Source organism: Schistocerca nitens, chromosome 10, assembly GCF_023898315.1.
Source record: "Schistocerca nitens isolate TAMUIC-IGC-003100 chromosome 10, iqSchNite1.1, whole genome shotgun sequence".
Classification (NCBI taxonomy): Eukaryota; Metazoa; Arthropoda; class Insecta; order Orthoptera; family Acrididae; genus Schistocerca; species Schistocerca nitens.
Window position 1 is genome coordinate 213,049,959 of NC_064623.1, and position 12,119 is coordinate 213,062,077.

General features: G+C 51.8%; 2 non-coding genes across 2 annotated transcripts; both read right to left on the reverse strand.

Moving 5' to 3' along the window:
* Positions 1 to 584: 584 nt before the first annotated feature.
* On the reverse strand, positions 585 to 724 carry LOC126210857 (U4 spliceosomal RNA). The gene has a single exon (XR_007540822.1). It is a non-coding gene; the product is annotated as a U4 spliceosomal RNA (small nuclear RNA).
* An 11,018-nt stretch (positions 725 to 11,742) lies between these two features.
* Positions 11,743 to 11,882, reverse strand: LOC126210774 (U4 spliceosomal RNA). The gene has a single exon (XR_007540753.1). It is a non-coding gene; the product is annotated as a U4 spliceosomal RNA (small nuclear RNA).
* Positions 11,883 to 12,119: the final 237 nt, after the last annotated feature.

The window sequence follows — 12,119 nt, forward strand, 5'->3', positions numbered from 1 at the left end:
TGCAGCCTAACACATCAATCACCTCAAGTCAACAGACTCATTGCCCAATATTATCAACAGCAGTTCCATGGTCATAAGTTCTAATTATCAAGGTGTACACACAGCAGTGTCCAAAAAGGATCAAACATGCATCTAATGATCAGGACACAAACACAAATTATAACACTGGCAGTGCTGTGAAAATGAATTAAGTACAACACCTGCCTCCCACACACTCACCAACTCTCACTGTACTGCCCTAGTCTCCTCCCCTAAATTCTGACAAGTTTTGTCAAATCCTACATTTATCAGTAATCACTGCATGTGTGTACCACAAGTATGCTATGGAGCAAGAATTGCCACTAGACAGAGCCACATTTCAACTGTCCACATTGACATCTTTATTCACACATAGCAGTTGCACAACATCTTGCACTGAGGAGAATGTTTCTCACCAGCTCCCTAAGACATGTACACAATTCATCAGTGAACACAGCCTGGTCTGTGTACATGGTCCCTAACAACCATCAGCTAAACACTTCCACAAGTGCAGAATGAGTACACAGATAAACACAGCTTGAAGCATTGTTTCTATGAGACTTACACCCCCTCAGGGGTTGCCAAAAATTGCCACAGAGACGGTATTTCACATCTCTCTGGCGGGGTATTGGTAAAAGTTTTCAACTAGCAATAATCGCACCTCAGTTATACCTCATTGGTTACGATATTGCCACTGCGCAAAGATTAACTACCTAGCGCCTGGCACTGCTATTTATACCTGACGTTCGTTCCAAACACCTACAAGTACTTGCATCATTGATACCTATCAGTATTACCTTACACTACTCAAGTTCCATTGGGGGAAACAAATACAGAAATATACAGAAAAAAAACAGTAAAATACATTTTATTAGAGGGAGACTTTCTGTTCTTTGCTGCTTGTGTCTAATAGTTGCTTACACGCCTACTCACCGCCAACTTAAACGCTCAAAACTGCACAGTAGTTCTCCCCTTGACCGTCAGGTGCGCTACTGCTCACTCGCCTAGCCCCACACAGAGTTTATTCTCGGCGCGTCTTAGCAAGAGGTAATAAAATGGACTGACATGATCGCTAATCTGTCTGTCAAGAAGCCTTTCAAAAATGTGATTCGCAAAGTGCCCCCAGTCACAATTTATTTCACAAAGGATTACGTTCACCTCAATGAAACGCTCAACGGACTTTTAGATGGCAACCTTAATGCTATATACCAAAAGGACCGCATCAAATACCACTGTGAGTCCTTCGAAGACCCTCCTCTTCAAGCTCCAAACCTTCGCCCTTCCCATTAACTACGTTCGTCTGATCGGTTCCTTTCTCTCCCGCCGTCCTTCCCATGTCACCATCCATAACGCCGATTCCTACACCTTCTTCCCCTCCGCCAGTGTGCCCCAAGGCTCCGTCCTCTCCCCCCTTCTGTACTTGTTGTACACGGCGGACATGCCGCCACCGTCACCCCCCGTCCACCTTCTCCAGTTTGCCGATGACACCGCCTTCCTTGCCCTTGCCCCCACCCTGCAACGCTCCCAACACCTTCTCCAATCCCATCTTGACCGGTTCACCGCTTGGTGCGACCAGTGGTTGCTCACGGTCAATCCTTCCAAAACCCAGGCGATCATTGTAGGCAAAACCACCCCTTCCTTCCGCCTCCTTGATTTCTATCTCACCGTTTATGGCCGTCCCATCGCTCTCACCCCCACCCTCAAGTACCTTGGCGTCACCCTCGACCGTCGCCTCTCCTGGACTCCCCATCTCCAGACCATCCAAGCCAAGGCACGTTCCCGACTCCGTCTCCTCAAGCTCCTTTCCGGCCGTACGTGGGGTCTGGACCCCTCCACCATCCTCCACACCTATAAGTCCCTCATCCGCCCTATCCTCTGTTACGCCCATCCCGCCTGGATCTCCGCCCCCCCTTCCTTTTATAAATCCCTCCAAATCCTTGAACGCCATGCTCTCCGCCTTGCCTATCGCATCCGTCTCCCCTCCCCCACGCGGATCCTGTATGATCTTATCCCCTTCCCCCACCTCCTCCTCTTCCTCGAACGAATACGCATCCTCTACACCTCCCGAAAACTCGATCCTCCTCACCCGCTCGTCTCCCCGATCCTCTCCCACCCCCGCCCGCTGCCGCGCCTGTACTCCCATGTCCCACCCGGTCTCCATCTCTCCACCCTCCTTACCCTCTCCCAAGGTGGCTTCCGCCAGCTCCCCCTCCCTGATGATGTCCTCCTCCCCTCCATCTACCCCTCCTACCAACTTTGATCCTTCCACCCTCCTCCTGTGCATGCTCCTCAGGGCACCCTCCCCCCTTCTCTCCCTTTTTCCCTCCCCCCTCCTTTTCTCTCCCCTCCTCCCCCGGGCCTCCCCTCCCCTGTCCCTCTCCCTCCTGCCCCTGTCTCCTCCGCCATTGGCGTCCTTTTCTCCCTTCTCCCCCACCTCACCCCCGTTCCCCTCTTGGCAGGTCCCCGGACTCGCACACGCTACGTGGACTTTCGCGCGCCGGAGATCGCCGCCATCAGTGTCTTGTGTGTGCCGTCGTGTTTAGTGTTCAGTGTTCACCGTCACACTCCGTTGTTCACCAGTGCCATCGTCTTCTTCAGTGTTTGTGCGTCGTCTCAACAGTTTGCAGTGTGGTTTATCGTCGAGTGTGAACGGCTCCGTGTTTGTCTCTCTGTGTCTCCTGTTTTATCGCCCACCGTTTTGTGACTTTTATGTTTTTCTCCTGTTTTTTATGCTTATGTCTTCTTTGGCTGAAGAGCAGCGTAGTGTGCTGCTGCCAGCCTGCCTATTGTATAGGTTTTAAAATGACAGTAAAGTAAAAAAAAAAAAAACTTCGAAGACCAAAGGTGTGCAATAAAATTCTTCACGAACCACAACTTCTATTTTACACATCAAGTACCAGACGACAGGGAACTGAAAGTCGTTGTCAAACGCCTTCCGGCGGAAGTTACCGAAGAACAACTTTATTATGCCCTCAAGGAAAAAGGCTTCAAAGTGCTACAAGTCTACCAATTTCAGGAACGCGACGAGAAGACGAAACAATTGATACCGCAACCTGTGTACCGAGTCACCCTCCCATCCGGCAAAGACAGTGACAAGATATATGATGTCAAATACCTGCTCTACACACGAGTGATAATCGAAACCTATAATAGTAAAGAAGGACCAGTGCAGTGCCGACATTGCCAACGTTTCGAGCATACAGCGAAGTACTGCAGCATGCCAGCACGCTGAGTCCGCTGCGGTGGATCCCATAAATCATCGAATTGTACCCATCCTAGGACGGCGCCCCCCAAGTGCGCCAATTGTGAACAAGAACAGCCAGCGACCTTCCGTGGCTGCTCCAAATTTCAAGAACTCCTACGGAAATATACTAGAAGGACACCAAAAATGTCGACCCCACAACGGCCTATAATTTTTACGAACTCGACCATGGCAGCGATTCCGGCCACCCAACAACAAGCGGCACCTCTCCCTGTGGAAACAATCGCCTCTCGACCACAACCGGCACCCAGAGTGACTCTACGACAGACAAGACAACAGCGCTCGTACTCCGAAGCACTACATGCCCATCCGCCGACTCCAACACCAGCGGAGACGTCATCTGCCTGGTCGACCACCTTTACACCAGCGTTAACAGATATTCTTCAACTACTCACCGCCCTCCAGCAGAAGCTGACGTCTATCCTCTCGCTTGCAGAAAGCGTACTGACAGCTTTTCAAACACCCTAAATGGATAGACGGCATCACGCGAGGAATCTTAACTTCTGCATTTGGAATGCCACCGGCCAGAAACTGAAGAAAATAGAATTCACGGACTTCTTACATCGCCACAAGATAGACGTAGCATTTGTCTCCGAAACACATCTCCGCGAGTCAACCGACCTCCGCTTGAGGAACATGCACATCTACCGGACGGACAGACGGGACCAACGGGGTGGAGGGACCGCAGTTCTGATCAAAAAATGTATTCGTCACCACCAAGAACGTTTACCCCAACTCCAGACTTTAGAAGCCATGGCAGTAACAATCCACACGACGCTCGGAAACATTACCTGTATTGCGGCTTACCTTAGCCCAAAGAAGCCTCTCCACCTAGAAGATCTTTACTCCGTTACAGAGTGTTACGACAAGATCGTCCTTGGAGGGGATCTTAATAGTAAACATGTTGCCTGGAATTCCCGTAAGACTAACCCAAAAGGACATATGTTGTTTGCACTGGCTGAGAATTTACACGTTTCCGTCCATGGACCACGGGAACCGACGAGGATACCTTACGTCCAGACAAGACGCTGATGTTCTAGACATCGCCATAATCAAGAACATCAACCCGAATCTCCATCTGCGGACGCTGGATGATTTTTCGTCGGACCACAGACCGGTGTTGGGACTCATAGAGAGGGCTACTTTGCAACTCCCACCGCCGACGACGACAAGAACTTACGACTGGCAGCAGTTCCAAGCGTACCTCAACAACAATGTGCGACCAACCCAGGTTGTTACTACCAGAGAAGCGATTGATGTGGCAGTCGCAGTACTCACGAAGAAGATTACCAGTGCGAAACAACGAGCACTCACGGAGCACCCGCAACCAGAAGTCAATTATGACGAGTTTCCACCACCACTGCAGGAGCTTAAGACAAGGCGCAATCGCTGTCGGAAACGATGGGTCCGTTACCGCCATCCGGACGATAGACGGGAAACTCACAGACTAACCCGAGAACTCCGGCGGAAGGTTCAGGACTGGAAGCAACACACGTGGGAACTCAAAATGGACAACTTTCTATTACGCACCAAAGATGAATGGCGAATAGTTAAAAGTCTCAGACAGCAACAGCCCCCCCAAAAGGGCAATTCGAGGACCCCATGGCCTCTTGTACGACTCACTGGCGCAGGCGGAGCTGTATGCGGATACATACCAACAACAGATGACTACGCCCCCCACGGAGGATGGAGATGATGCACTCCACCGTGCAGAGGAGGACACGGCGGCGGAATGGGAAGCTATTCGGGACGCCCCGACTAACACTATGCCCCGGCTTACAACGCCGGAGGAAATTCGGAGGATTATCAAGTATAGCACACACACCTCACCTGGAGCAGATAGAATCAGCAATACGGAATTGAAACACCTCCCGCGAAAGCCTGTTGTGCTTCTCACCCGGATAGTGAACAGCTGCCTCAGGACTGGATACTTCCCAGAGGCATGGAAGATTGCCAGAATAGTGCCAATACCAAAACCGGGCAAGGATCTCTCACACCCTGACAGCTACAGACCCATAATTTTACTGCCGACGCTGGGAAAGGTACTGGAACGTGTCCTACTGAAACGCATGCTGGACATCCTTGTGGCACACAATATCATCCGACCGGAGCAGTTTGGCTTCCAGGCGAAGCTATCGGCTGAGTTACAACTACTGCGCATCACGGAATCTATCCAAGACAATTTCAACAAGAAACGACATACTATTGGAGTCTTTCTCGATATAGAGAAGGCTTACGATAAAGTATGGCGACGCAACTTGATCGTCAAGCTCCGACGTACCACTCCCCTACCAGACTGCTATTTAAAACTTCTCGACAATTTTCTTCAGGATCACAGATTATATGTCCGCATTGACGACAAGAATTCAACAACACGGCCTGTCCCTGAAGGACTTCCACAAGGATCGGTCATCTCTCCACTGCTGTTTAATTTATATATTAACGACCTCCCGACGGTGCCACATGTTACTGCCAGTTTCTATGCCGACGACACAGCGCTCCTGACTGCAGGCACCAGAATGGACCACCTCGTCACACGGATGCAGCGCCAACTAGATTTAGTGGCCCACTGGACCCACATGAACAAAATAACGGTCAATGCGGAAAAAACCAAAGTTATTGTCTTCACACGTCGGAGACCCATCGTCAATGACCGCCTGCGGATATCAGACAAGCCACTCCCCTGGGCAACAACTGTAAAATACAAGGCAGTGCATCTAGACGCCAAACTGTTGTATAGTAATCACATTATGGAGAAGAAGACGTCTGGCCTCAAAATGCTGGGAGCTCTCTTCCTCTTTTTGAAGAGCTCATACCTCAGCCAACGCACGAAACTCCAGTTGTACCATGCCACAGTCGAACCATCTATTTTGTATGGATCGACCTCTTGGGGTACTACGTGTGCCACTAACTACAAGAAGTTACAGGTTGTACAAAGCAGATGCCTACGATGGATCCCAATGGTGGATCCGAAATCATGACATTCATCGAGCCTTAAGCGAATCTTACCTCTCAGACAAGGTCAAGGAGAAGGCACGAACCTTATTTCGGAAGTTGGACATGATACGTGACAGTATACCACAACTCACCACAGTAGGTACGGTAGAACCCTTACGCAACCACAAATATAAAGTACCAAAGGCGATAGTATATGAGCCTCCGTAAATGATATCCCTACGTAATTCTCCATAATTTAAGGACATATCGTCCTTTAGCACTTCTACACACATTTTTTCAAACACACACCAAAAGCAGCGAGTTAAAGGAACCTTCTGTGTGCCCAAACTAAAGCTGAGTAGCACAACCTCATTTAGCAAATACCGGCACACCCATGAAGACTCATCGTTAGATTTTGTTATTTTGTGGCCGCTGGTTAGTACTAGACACCAAGAAAACTGCCAACTGCATTTACATTAACTTAACAAACCATACACTTCTCAGCAAAAGCTGTTTGACGTACTGAGCAATAAAATGCTAGTTTTACTCGAATCATGCCGTGAAATTGATTAATGTCGATGGGTGAAATATTTGTGTAACAGATTAGGCACCCAGGAAACACAATGAAACGAGATTTACAAATCCTCTCATGTAGCTGGGTTAAGTTGTTGAAATGAGTTTACCTTGCAGGAAAGTAAAACTAGAAATCAGTCAGTAAATTGCTTCAATAGCGCTGGGAACATGTGCTGCAGTCTTAAATATACAAAATAGATGCTTATTCCACATTGCGCCAAACAACCTGCACCAAAATATATATTTTGGACTCCTCTACTGTTGTTTATGTTCTTGTCCAAGAAGAATCATAGAAAGCTAACAGTATCCAAACCTGCCTGCTGTCTCATTGGCCCCAGCTAATATATTGCCTGACAAAAATGAAAATATCTGAATGTGTGCTAAATAGTATCTCGAGTGCAAACTATTTGTGGCGGCAGCACCGTCCAGCGCACGAAGGGCTGAACTATGGCACTGCCGACCCAAGCAGGGGCAGCTGTGCCGTTACGCAGAATTTCGGCAACGGTGCGTCGCATACCGGACCGCACGGGAACAAAGCAGGGACCAGTGCGAGCTAGACGACGCGACGCGACACACGTCTCCCAGTTCTTCCGCCGCGGACCACGTGCGTCGAGTCAACGTGACTCCGCCGTAAAGGCGTACGCGTGGTCGTAAACGCAGTCGCCGTTAAATTGTCTCTCGCTTCTTCGCGGACGTTACGGCGCCTCCGGTCGCGCCAAGAGCAGAACATTCTGTGACGCGGCCTTTTGTCTCGCTCGGTCCACGCGGTCGCGCCACGGCTCGTCACTGGAGTGTACACCCTCCGGAATCGGTGACCGAGCCGTGCTGCCAGTGCAACGCGCCTGTATAGACGGACATTAGCGAAGTATTTTATTTGTCATCTATTGTAACGGCAGGAAAAATAAACGTGTCCGTTCCAGAAACCGCTGTAGTCGTTTATTGCCACAAGCCTCTCCCTTGAGCATAGTGCGTGGGCGCGGCGATAAAGCTGGTTCACTGCGCATGAGTGACTGTAAGCGGAGATACAACACGTTCCCGCTTCATGGTGATCCCCTTGTCGGTGATACGGTTGCACTGGCCGATGTTGAGCGTCTTGAGGTCGTGCAGCGTCTCGGCGACGCGGCACACGCCTCGTCCGAGATCTGGCACGCGGACAGCGACATCGAGCGCAGGTGGAACAGCCCCAGCGACACGTGCGCCAGCGCCTGGTCGCCGATCTTGTCGCAGAAGCTGACGACGAGGTGCGAGACGCGCGACCCGCTCTCCGCCAAGTAGGCCATGCCCACGTCTGTGATGTTGTCGCACGCGCGCAGGTTGAGCACGCGCAGCGACGCCATCATGGCCAGGTGCTTCAGCCCGCTATCCGTGATGGAGATGCAGAAGCTCAGGTTGATGCTCTTGAGCGTCGTCAGGTCCGCCGACACGTGCTTGAGCGCCTCGTCCGACAGCCGCTGGCAGTCCTGCAGTCCGAGGTACTCGAGTGCGAGCTATGCCGTGTGGCAGTGCGGTTGGAGGTCGGTGTAGTAGAGCGGTCCAGTCGACTCGCGCGTCGTAGCCAGTGGGGCCGCCCGGGAGCACGACCGCCGCCTGTTCCTGACGGAGCTGCTGCCGCAGCTGGTGGTGCACCGAAGCGCGGGGCACGACCTGCAGTTCCACCCGTACTCGCCCACTTTCCTGCAGCAGCCGCACCTCGAGAGCGTGCCGTCCGCCGCGCACCACGCGCTGTCGGCCGAGGTGTCGGCGCACCTGGGCAAGCACTCCAAGGCGGCGCCGCCGTCGTCGTCCTCGTCGTCGCACCACGGCCACCACCACCACTATCACCATCACCATCACCACCAGCAGTCGTCGCAGCAGCAGCAGCAGCACGCGCAGCAGGAGGTGGTTGGCGCGCCGGACGGCAGTCAGACGCACGTGTCTTGCCTGTACCCCGAGATCCTGGCGCTGGTATTCGGCTATCTGGACGTGCGCGACAAGGGCCGCGCGGCTCAAGTGTGCACGTCGTGGCGCGACGCGGCCTACCACAGATCGGTGTGGCGCGGCGTCGTGGCGAAGCTGCACCTGCGGCGCGCCAACCCGTCGCTGTTCGCCAGCCTGGTGCGCCGCGTCATCCGGCGCGTGCAGGTGCTGTCGCTGCGGCGCAGCTTGCGCGACGTTGTGCAGGGCGTGCCCAACATCGAGTCGCTCAACCTGTCCAGCTGCTATAACGTCACCGACATCGGCCTGTCGCACGCGTTCGTAGCCGAGGTGCCGTCGCTGACGCACCTCGACCTGTCGCTGTGCAAGCAGGTGACGGACACCAGCCTGGGCCGCATCGCGGAGTACCTCAAGAACCTCGAGTCGCTGGAGTTGGGCGGCTGCTGCAACGTCACCAACACCGGCCTGTTGCTGATCGCGTGGGGCCTCCGCCGCCTGCGCAGGCTGAACCTGCGCTCGTGCTGGCACATCTCCGACCAGGACATCTACCTCGCCGGCCTCAACCGCGACAACGCCGACGGCAACCTAGCCCTCGAGTACCTCGGACTGCAGGAGGTACTCGAGTGCGAGCTATGCCGTGTGGCAGTGCGGTAGGAGGTCGGTGTAGTAGTGCGGTCCAGTCGACTCGCGCGTCGTAGCCAGTGGGGCCGCCCGGGAGCACGACCGCCGCGCAGCTATGATGACCGACGAGGGCCACCTGTTCCTGACGGAGCTGCCGCCGCAGCTGGTGGTGCACCGAAGCGCGCGGCACCACCTGCAGTTCCACCCGTACTCAGCGGCCGCTTTCTTGCACCAGCCGCACCTCGAGAGCGTGCCGTCAGCCGCGCACAACGCGCTGTCGGCTGAGATGTCGGCGCACCTGGGCAAGCACTCCAAGGCGGCGCCGCCGTCGTCCTCGTCCTCGTCGTCGCACCACGGCCGCGTTTTTGCAGCTACGGAGCTCCGCTCTCCAAGGGGGGATCTGTGTGTTGGCAGCACCGTCCAACGCACGAAGGGCTGAACTACGGCACTGCCGACACAAGTAGGGGCAGCTGTACCGTTACGCAGAATTTCGGCAACGGTGCGTCGCACACCGGACTGTACGGGAACAAAGCAGGGACCAGTGCGAGCTAGTCGACGCGACGCGACACACGTCTCCCAGTTCTTCCGCCGCGGACCACGTGCGTAGAGTCAACGTGACTCCGCCGTAAATGCGTACGCGCGGTCGTAAACGCAGTGGCCGTTAAATTGTCTTTCGCTTCTTCGCGGACGTTACGGCGCCTCCGGTTGCGCCAAAAGCAGAACATTCTGTGACGCGGCCTTTTGTCTCGCTCGGTCCACGTGGTCGCGCCACGGCTCGTCACTGGAGTGTACACCCTCCGGGATCGGTGACAGCCGTGCCACCAGTGCAACGCGCCTGTATAGACGGACATTAGCGAAGTGTATTATTTGTCATTTATTGTAACGGCAGGAAAAATAAACGTGTCCGGTCCAGAAACCGCTGTAGTCGTTTATTGCCACAAGCCTCTCCCTTGAGCATAGTGCGTGGGCGCAGCGATAAAGCCTGTTCACTGCGCACGAGTGACTAAGTGGAGATATAACACGTTCCCGCTTCACATTCATAACAGATCCAAACAATAAGACATTTTCTATGGGTCCATTTGTGCTATAGTAGGCAGCAAATTTTGCTCACCTTGCATATAGGAAGAGTCATATTCTCAAATGATGAGAGACAGAAAGAATGAGCCATGACAAGCTAACTAGTTCTGCTCTCAAAAAAAAAAAAAAAATAAATAAAATAAATGCACGACTCCTGCTACAATTCTCACCTACACTTGCTCTACCACTGTGTTTTTCATTGCATTCTTTGATTTATATGCACAGATACAGTCACAAAATTTACCCCACAAGCACTGGTTCCCTCTCTTCGGTATTCCACATCCAATACATTCCCATAGCACACTGGACCATCATTAAGCTCACCATCACATTTAAACTATCACACTTTTTTATGTGTCACATTTGCACAGTAAATCCACAGTTCAAGGAATACACCAAGAAATGCACTAATCACACTGTTCAAAATGGAAATGCCATGGCTGCAGCCCACCAAATTCTACTGCACAATCCCTGTTAAAACTGCATGAAGGAGATTTTCCACCAGTAGCCTTTAGATGAAACATGTAAGCTACATAAAGGTTCAACAAAACCTCAACATCAGGGACTGCATTAGCTACCATCCAAATAGCTACTAGCCCTAACCTTTCTTTCAATCCCTCTGCTCTGCACACTACAGCACATGTATGTATTCTCAAAATGAGGCAAAGCCTTGCACAACATTACAGTTCTTCCTGTTTCGTGTAACACACACCAGATAGGACACTGTCCTCAATGTGAGTGCCCTTACTAGGAACTGTGCAGCCTAACACAATCATCTCAAGTCAACAGACTCATTGCCCAATATTATCGACAGCAGTTCCATGGTCATAAGTTCTAATTATCAAGGTGTACACACAGCAGTGTCCAAAAAGGATCAAACATGCATCTAATGATAAGGACACAAACACAAATAACAACACAGGCAGTGCTGTGAAAATGAATGAAGTACAACACCTGCCTCCCACACACTCACCAACTCTCACTGTACTGCCCTAGTCTCCTCCCCTAAATTCTGACACAAGTTTTGTCAAATCCTACATTTATCACTAATCACTGCATGTATGTACCACAAGTATGCTATGGAGCAAGAATTGCCACTAGACAGAACCACATTTCAACTGTCCACATTGGCATCTTTATTCACACATAGCAGTTGCACAACATCTTACACTGAGGAGAATGTTTCTCACCAGCTGCCTAAGACATGTACACAATTCATCAGTGAACACAGCCTAGTCTGTGTACATGGTCCCTAACTACCATCAGCTAAACACTTCCACAAGTGCAGAATGAGTACACAGATAAACACAGCTTGAATCATTGTTTCTATGAGACTTACACCCCCTCAGGGGTTGCCAAAAATTGCCACAGAGACGATATTTCACGTCTCTCTGGCAGGGTATTGGTAAAAGTTTTCAACTAGCAATAATCGCACCTCAGTTACACTTCATTGGTTACGATATTGCCACTGCGCAAAGATTAACTACCTAGCGCCTGGCACTGCTATTTATACCTGACGTTCGTTCCAAACACCTACAAGTACTTGCATCATTGATACCTATCAGTAGCAAGCGGCAGTCGAGCAGTCGACCCGAGCGGAACGCTGCTCTCTGCACCGGCGTAGCTGCCCGCTGATAGCTCCTCGGAGTGGTCTCTAATAAGCAGCAACTGGCGTAGCTGCCAGTGACGCTCTACTGAGTGGCACGAACCCGCGCAA